This window comes from Ictidomys tridecemlineatus, chromosome 10 (genome assembly GCF_052094955.1).
Source record: "Ictidomys tridecemlineatus isolate mIctTri1 chromosome 10, mIctTri1.hap1, whole genome shotgun sequence".
Classification (NCBI taxonomy): Eukaryota; Metazoa; Chordata; class Mammalia; order Rodentia; family Sciuridae; genus Ictidomys; species Ictidomys tridecemlineatus.
This window is the reverse complement of record NC_135486.1, coordinates 66,494,308-66,500,307: the sequence shown is the minus strand read 5'-3', so window position 1 is coordinate 66,500,307 and position 6,000 is coordinate 66,494,308. Positions and strand designations below refer to the sequence as shown.

General features: G+C 46.4%; 1 protein-coding gene across 2 annotated transcripts in view; it reads left to right on the top strand.

Moving 5' to 3' along the window:
* The first annotated feature begins 2,353 nt into the window (after window positions 1-2,353).
* Larp4b (La ribonucleoprotein 4B) overlaps window positions 2,354-6,000 on the top strand; it is a 101,317-nt gene continuing 97,670 nt past the window's right edge. For both annotated transcript variants that reach the window (XM_078023132.1, XM_078023131.1), the window contains exon 1: window positions 2,354-2,493. The gene's annotated coding sequence lies outside the window, so the exon portion shown is untranslated. The remainder of the gene's footprint in view (window positions 2,494-6,000) is intronic.

Here is a 6,000-nt window from a genome sequence, read left to right as displayed (position 1 = left end):
GCACAAAGAGGACACAGAAGGCAAATCAACCATAGACAGAGATTTAAATGGTTGACATTTGAGCAGTTATTTGAAGAATAATCAAGGGAATACTTGTGGCAAGGGAAATTGCATTCTTTAGAATCTAGGGGCTCATGAAAGCATCATACATTTAAAAAAGAAATTCTTTCCTCTCAAATGCAGTACTGGGGATTGAACCCAGGGCTCTGGAGCATGTGAGGCAAGCACTCTACTACTGAGCCACATCACCATCCCTGTGTTTTGTTTTTATAGGACTTATCACAAAGTCCTATAAAAACAAAATTTTGATTTGCCTTTCAGTAAACTGTATAGTCTACAGTGCAAAGCTTGTGCTACATTCCAGAGTAGCCCTAGCAACTCACCCAATGTCCTAAAACATGTTTGATACATGAAGGTGATCGGAAAGTTATGATGTCTAACCCCACAGAGTAGGAAAGGTAAGTGACTAGGTGGATGGAAGACAGGCTAGGACTTGTTTTGTGAAGGGCCTTCTTTCCATGAAAGAGAGTTGGTTTTACCTGTAGGGAAAACAAAACAAAACAAAACAAAAAACAAACAAACAAACAAGGAACCAGTGAAGGCCTTTAATGAAAAGGTGGTGACAAAATTTTTAAGGAAATGCTTGTTGGCACTATGAATGATGGATAGTAACAGAAGGCAAACATACTAGGGAGAGGGAGAAATGTTTTAATTCATTTTTTTCTCCTGAATTATCATATATGCTTTCAATATTAGAGGAAAACTCAATCTTAGGTGATTATTATCTGTAAAAATATAGCTATGAATATTTAATTTACGATTTTTTTCGGATGTGACAGGTATTACAAAGGAGAAGACATTGATAAGGATGGCATTACACATTACACATCCTGGAGGAGTCCAGGAGGCTTTCTTCCAAAATGTAGAACTGTCAGAATTTGAACATTATGGATAGGAAGGAACAAGCAGCACAGGTAAATAAGACCACGAATAGACATACCCAAACCCTCCACCATGCTAGGGGCAGAACCCAAAGCTTAAATCCAGAATAGTCTACCGCCCCCCCCACCCCAGTGCTTGAGGGGGGAACCCATGGCTAGGCAAGCACTCTAGTATTAAGTCACATTCCCTTAGCCCAACGCCTTTTTAATGGGGACGGGGGAGGGAGACCACAAAATTCGAAATAATTCATGTATGATATATATCATCAACAGCAAGGATACAGAAAACCAGGGAATAAGCTTAAAGGAAATGCTTTGTGGTTTCCCCCCTAAAATTGATAAGGGAGGGTAAGACATTCTTGTTTTGGAAGAGTCTTTCCATTCTCGTTGAAATCGCACGGAGTTTTCGTGGACCCCGCTCAGGAGCTACTGAAAACACCTTTAGTTTCTCTGATCCAACCCTTCATCCACATTCCTCACTTGCAAAAGCCAGTCTTCCAGACCCAGGGCCTCGCTGGGGGCGGGGAGGGGACTCAGGGCCAAGGTCGCCATCGCCAAAGGCGCGAGGGTCCAGGATAGGGGTCGCGGTCCCGATGGGCAGGGTTGGGAAGGGGTTTCCGTCCTGAGGCACGCAGGCAAGAATGGAGTCCAGGCCCTGGGGAAGCGACACAGGAACCAGTCGCAGTGGTGGTGGGGGACGCAGGCGTCCCTCTGTCGGTGGGTGGCACCGGGGCAAGGGCAGGGGTCGAGGTATCGGGGCAGGGAACAGAGGCAAGCGTCGCGGTTACGATAGCGTCCTCGACCTGAGTGTTCTCTGCTGCCTATGAGAGGTATACGCAGCGACCGCAGCACCAGGGTCACGTCGCTCCCAAGACCTGAACAGAAACAACCTCCCAGCCCACAGCCTGCAGGCAGGGCCGCGGGGCGTGGCGAGAGGCGTGCGGCGGCGTGGGGCGGATCGGGCAGCGTGCGTGCGCCGAGAGTGCCGCGGGCGCGGGGCGGGGAGCGGTAGGGTAGGGAGGTGTGCGCGCCGCGGGGCGGGCGGACGGCGTGCGCGCATGCGCCAATCACAGATGCCGCGAGAGGGGTGCGCGCGGAGAGGCCAAGGGAGGCGGAAGGGCGGCCCGGGTGCCGCGCGCATCCAATCACCGCGTCGCGTCGCCATGACGTGAGACTCTCCCGGGCACCGATCACCAGTCGGCTGGCCCGGCGGGTGAGTGCGCCGGAGCAGGGCGCGGGGACGCGCGGGGGCGGGACTTCCGCAGGTCCCCGGAAGTGGGAGCTGTGTGTTCTCATGCGAACGGGAAGGAGCGTTGGGGATCCGGAGTCTCGAGGTTGAGACATTTTCGGGCCCGAAAGGGGAAGAATCCATCCCCGCCGCAGCCAGCTAGCGCCCGCATTTCTTTCCTGCCTTCGGCCCGGCCCGACCGCGCCGCCTCTTCCTGCCGTCTCCCTCCTCGGCCGTCCCCGCGTGTTGCGCGGTCGCCGGGCACCGGGGCTGCGGCGAGGAGCCCGCGGGCGGCCGGTCGGGCGGGGCGGGCGGCGCTGACAGGTGAGCCGGCCTTCCTTGGCCATCGGCTGGGCTGCCTCCCTCTTTGGCCGGTGCTCGGACCCGCGCCCGCGCCCGTCTGTCACCGGGCCGCCATCTTCCCGGAGGGACGCGGCCCGCGGCGGGCAGGGCAGGGCCGGGCCAGGTCGTGGAGGACCTGGGCAGGGCCGGGGCCAGGCTCCGGTCGGGGACGACTGCGGCTGGGGCCTGGGATTGGAGGGTCGGGCAAGACTGGGGCCGGGGGTGACCAGTGGGGCCCGTGCTGGGGTCAGGTGGGGCGGGGAGGACTTGTGGGGCGGAGAGGACTTGCGGGCCGGGGCCGAACGGGACCAGCACGGCCTGGCCGGCAGGGTTTTGGCGCGGCAGGGCGGGTCCAGGGGCGCCCCCGAGGCCGAATGCCTTAGGCCCGGCGGGTTCGCCCGTGCAGCCCGAGGAGAATGGGCTGGGGTCGTAGGCCGCGAGCGCCCCCGGGCCGGGCCGGCGCCGGGACCCGCAGTGCGGCGCGGGGCCTCGCCCCCTCCGTCCCGCCGGAGCTCGGCCCAGGCGGCCTCGCTGCTGCTCCGTCAGGGATGGGTCATTAAGGAATCGCATTCCTTTAGAACCAGGAAGTTGGGATCTTGTCGCTCGAGTGTTTGGAATGCTACTTTTCCCGCTTGATAGATCCGAGCAGGGGTACATCCTGAAGGAATTAAAAAATGAAAGTCAAACGGGTAGATTCCCAGCGTTCGTCACAGGACTGGGACCTACAGTCTACACAGGAACTGGTCAGGAACTTCTTAGCCACCTCCTTCTCGGTGGTGTACGGTTGGAACGTCGAGAGCAATTTCGACTTCAGGTCATTGCTTATTGTAACTTTTAGTGAATGTAATCTGGCCTTCTCCCTCGTTTTCATGTAAAACGGTTTTGAATTTTGGCTGAGATGGAACCTGCGAAAATTATCTCTGCCTGTCTTTCATTTGAGACCCTTTCACTGGCAGCAAAATATCTGGACTTCATCATAAATTCAAAGTTTGAGGTTTTCTGTAACTGAATAAATGGATTTCCCTTGACTGTGTAGTAGAGTTAGTTTGTAAGTATGAACATAAAGTGCAAGGGGTTTGATAGAGATAATAGCAACTTGAAGTGAATGTATAAGTAAATATTAAAGTCATTTTCTCATTTGGGTTTTTTTTTTTGGTGGGGGCAGGATATTTAGCTATTTTCGGTTGTGTTAAATACTGAATTTGTGCTGAGTTGTAGTTTGCAAAGGCCACAAAGGGAGAGAGGAGTGATGTTCACTTTTGGGGGTGGTCAGACAGTATGCGATTTCCATACTTCCCCAACCTGCCTGGCTCCCCTAATTTACAGTCAGGGTAATTTACAGAAGTTGAAATGGTTGTGGCTTTTTCCTCTGTGTTTAATGTACTGAAAGGCAGTTTTGTAATCAAACTATACAAGAAATGACTTAAGGAGGTTTGCTTGAGTTGTTAAAGTGAAATACTTTCTTGAAAGGCATCAAATTAACACATTATTTAGTCAACCATAAATTTAATTTACATACTTGTTTTGAAGAAGGGGAAATAAATTGTATTCTCAAATATTAATGTGACTGTTTACAGGAATAAAAAAATGACATGGCTTCTTATTTATTAGAAATTATTTTCTTGGTGCTTTGATTTTCTGTTAAAGAGGGATGATAATACCCTTACAGGACTATTGTATCACAAACATGTAGATATTGGCTGTTTTGGCCATTTTTATTATTGAACTGCTGTTTTAGTGTTTACTGTGTAACTGTTAACTTTATTAGCAGAATTTGTTTGTTTGTTTTCCTTGATCAGGGGTATCTGAGCAGAGAAGACAGGTTCTAAAGGCAGAATGTAAATTTGGACAAAGGAGTTACACTACATTTGAGTAGGAACCAGAGAGAAAATAGATGATAATATAACTATAGAATTTTCTTAGCATTCATTTTGCCATGTTCTCTAGATGAGTAGCTGAAATTAAGTGGCAACAAATTCAGGGAGAAAATTTATTTTACTTAATGTTCCTGGGAATTGCCCTTGGAAAAAATAAGATTTAGAGAATTAATTGAATTTAATGTGATTACCATAAATATAAGCAAATTTTGACAAATGTATATTTAAACTTGAAACACTTTACTTAGTCACCTGTTTTTATGAAATCATCTTTATCCAAATACTAAGTACAAATTGGGATATCAAATTGTTAATGGTAATTACAATAAATTGCCCTTAGTTACCAGAGTAGCTGCACTCTCTGGTGTAGATTGCAACAATATTTACAAATTTTTGTAGTGATCAAGAAATGGCTGATGAGCTGCTTTCTTTCACTGTTTTAAAAGTGTCATGTTGGCACTCATACTTTTCTACGAAACTATGAACTAGTATTATAATCTAGGTCTTCAGTTTTAGTAAGGTGTTATCTTTTTGATGGTTTCTTGCGGTTGAAAAAATGCTGTGTTGGAACAAATTCCATATGTTCTTAAGCTAGAGTAAATTTTAAAATGTTTTATAACCCTTGCTATACTCTTGCAGATTTCTCTCAGTTTTAAGGATGTTCTTTCCGATTGATAAATGTAAGAAAATCTTAAGGTATACTTCTGTAATTTCTCCTATAAAACTATCAGAACAACCTTTTTATATTGGGTAGAAGAAAATGTCAACACTGGAATTATATTGGTGGGAAAGACAGTGTTAAAAATGGACACTGCTCCAGGGGTTTGCTTTTAATTTTTGGGGGGACTTTTTTCATATGAAAGAGTTCTTCTTTTTCTATAAGAGTAAATTTTGTAGTACACAGTACATAAAACACTACCTTCTAAGAGGGTTAAACTCATCAAATCTTAATTTTACTTTACATTAGTTCAGTTTAAACTTTTTGCTTTAGGCTTGTTGATATGTTTGAAGTTGCTGTACTTCTGAAGTTGTATTGAATGAAAAATTATTATTATTATTTTTTAAAATCAGGACATGGAATTGTAAGGTAGAAAGGCATTGGGTTGGTTCCCTTGTGAAGAGAAGGAGGATAAATTCTGTCTTGGATTTTTTTTCCCCTGATGTTCTAATGCTGTTTTCCCACGTGTAAATATCTCCTGTAGGAACAGGGAAAAATATTAGCTCAGCTGTTTCCTTCCTTTCTCTTCCTTGTCCTCCTTCCCCCATAGCTTTTACCTCTCAATACCTTATAAACTGTCCTTATACTGTTTTTTCTGTGAATCTGTCATGACTTCTTTTTTTTTTTAAATTTTTTATTAGTTGCTCAAAACATTACAACGATCTTGATATATCATACATTTGATTCAAATGCAGTACGTAATCTTATTTTTCCATGTGAACAGGTTGCAGGATCACATTGGTTATACAGCCACATTTATACATAGGGCCATACTAGTGTCTATTGTATTCATGACTCCTATTTTAATCATGAAGGATTTGCAGTTGAGTGATGTTGCTGATTTTACATCTTTCATAGTCTTGTTCTTTCTTTGTTGTCAGCCTCAGCTAGTGT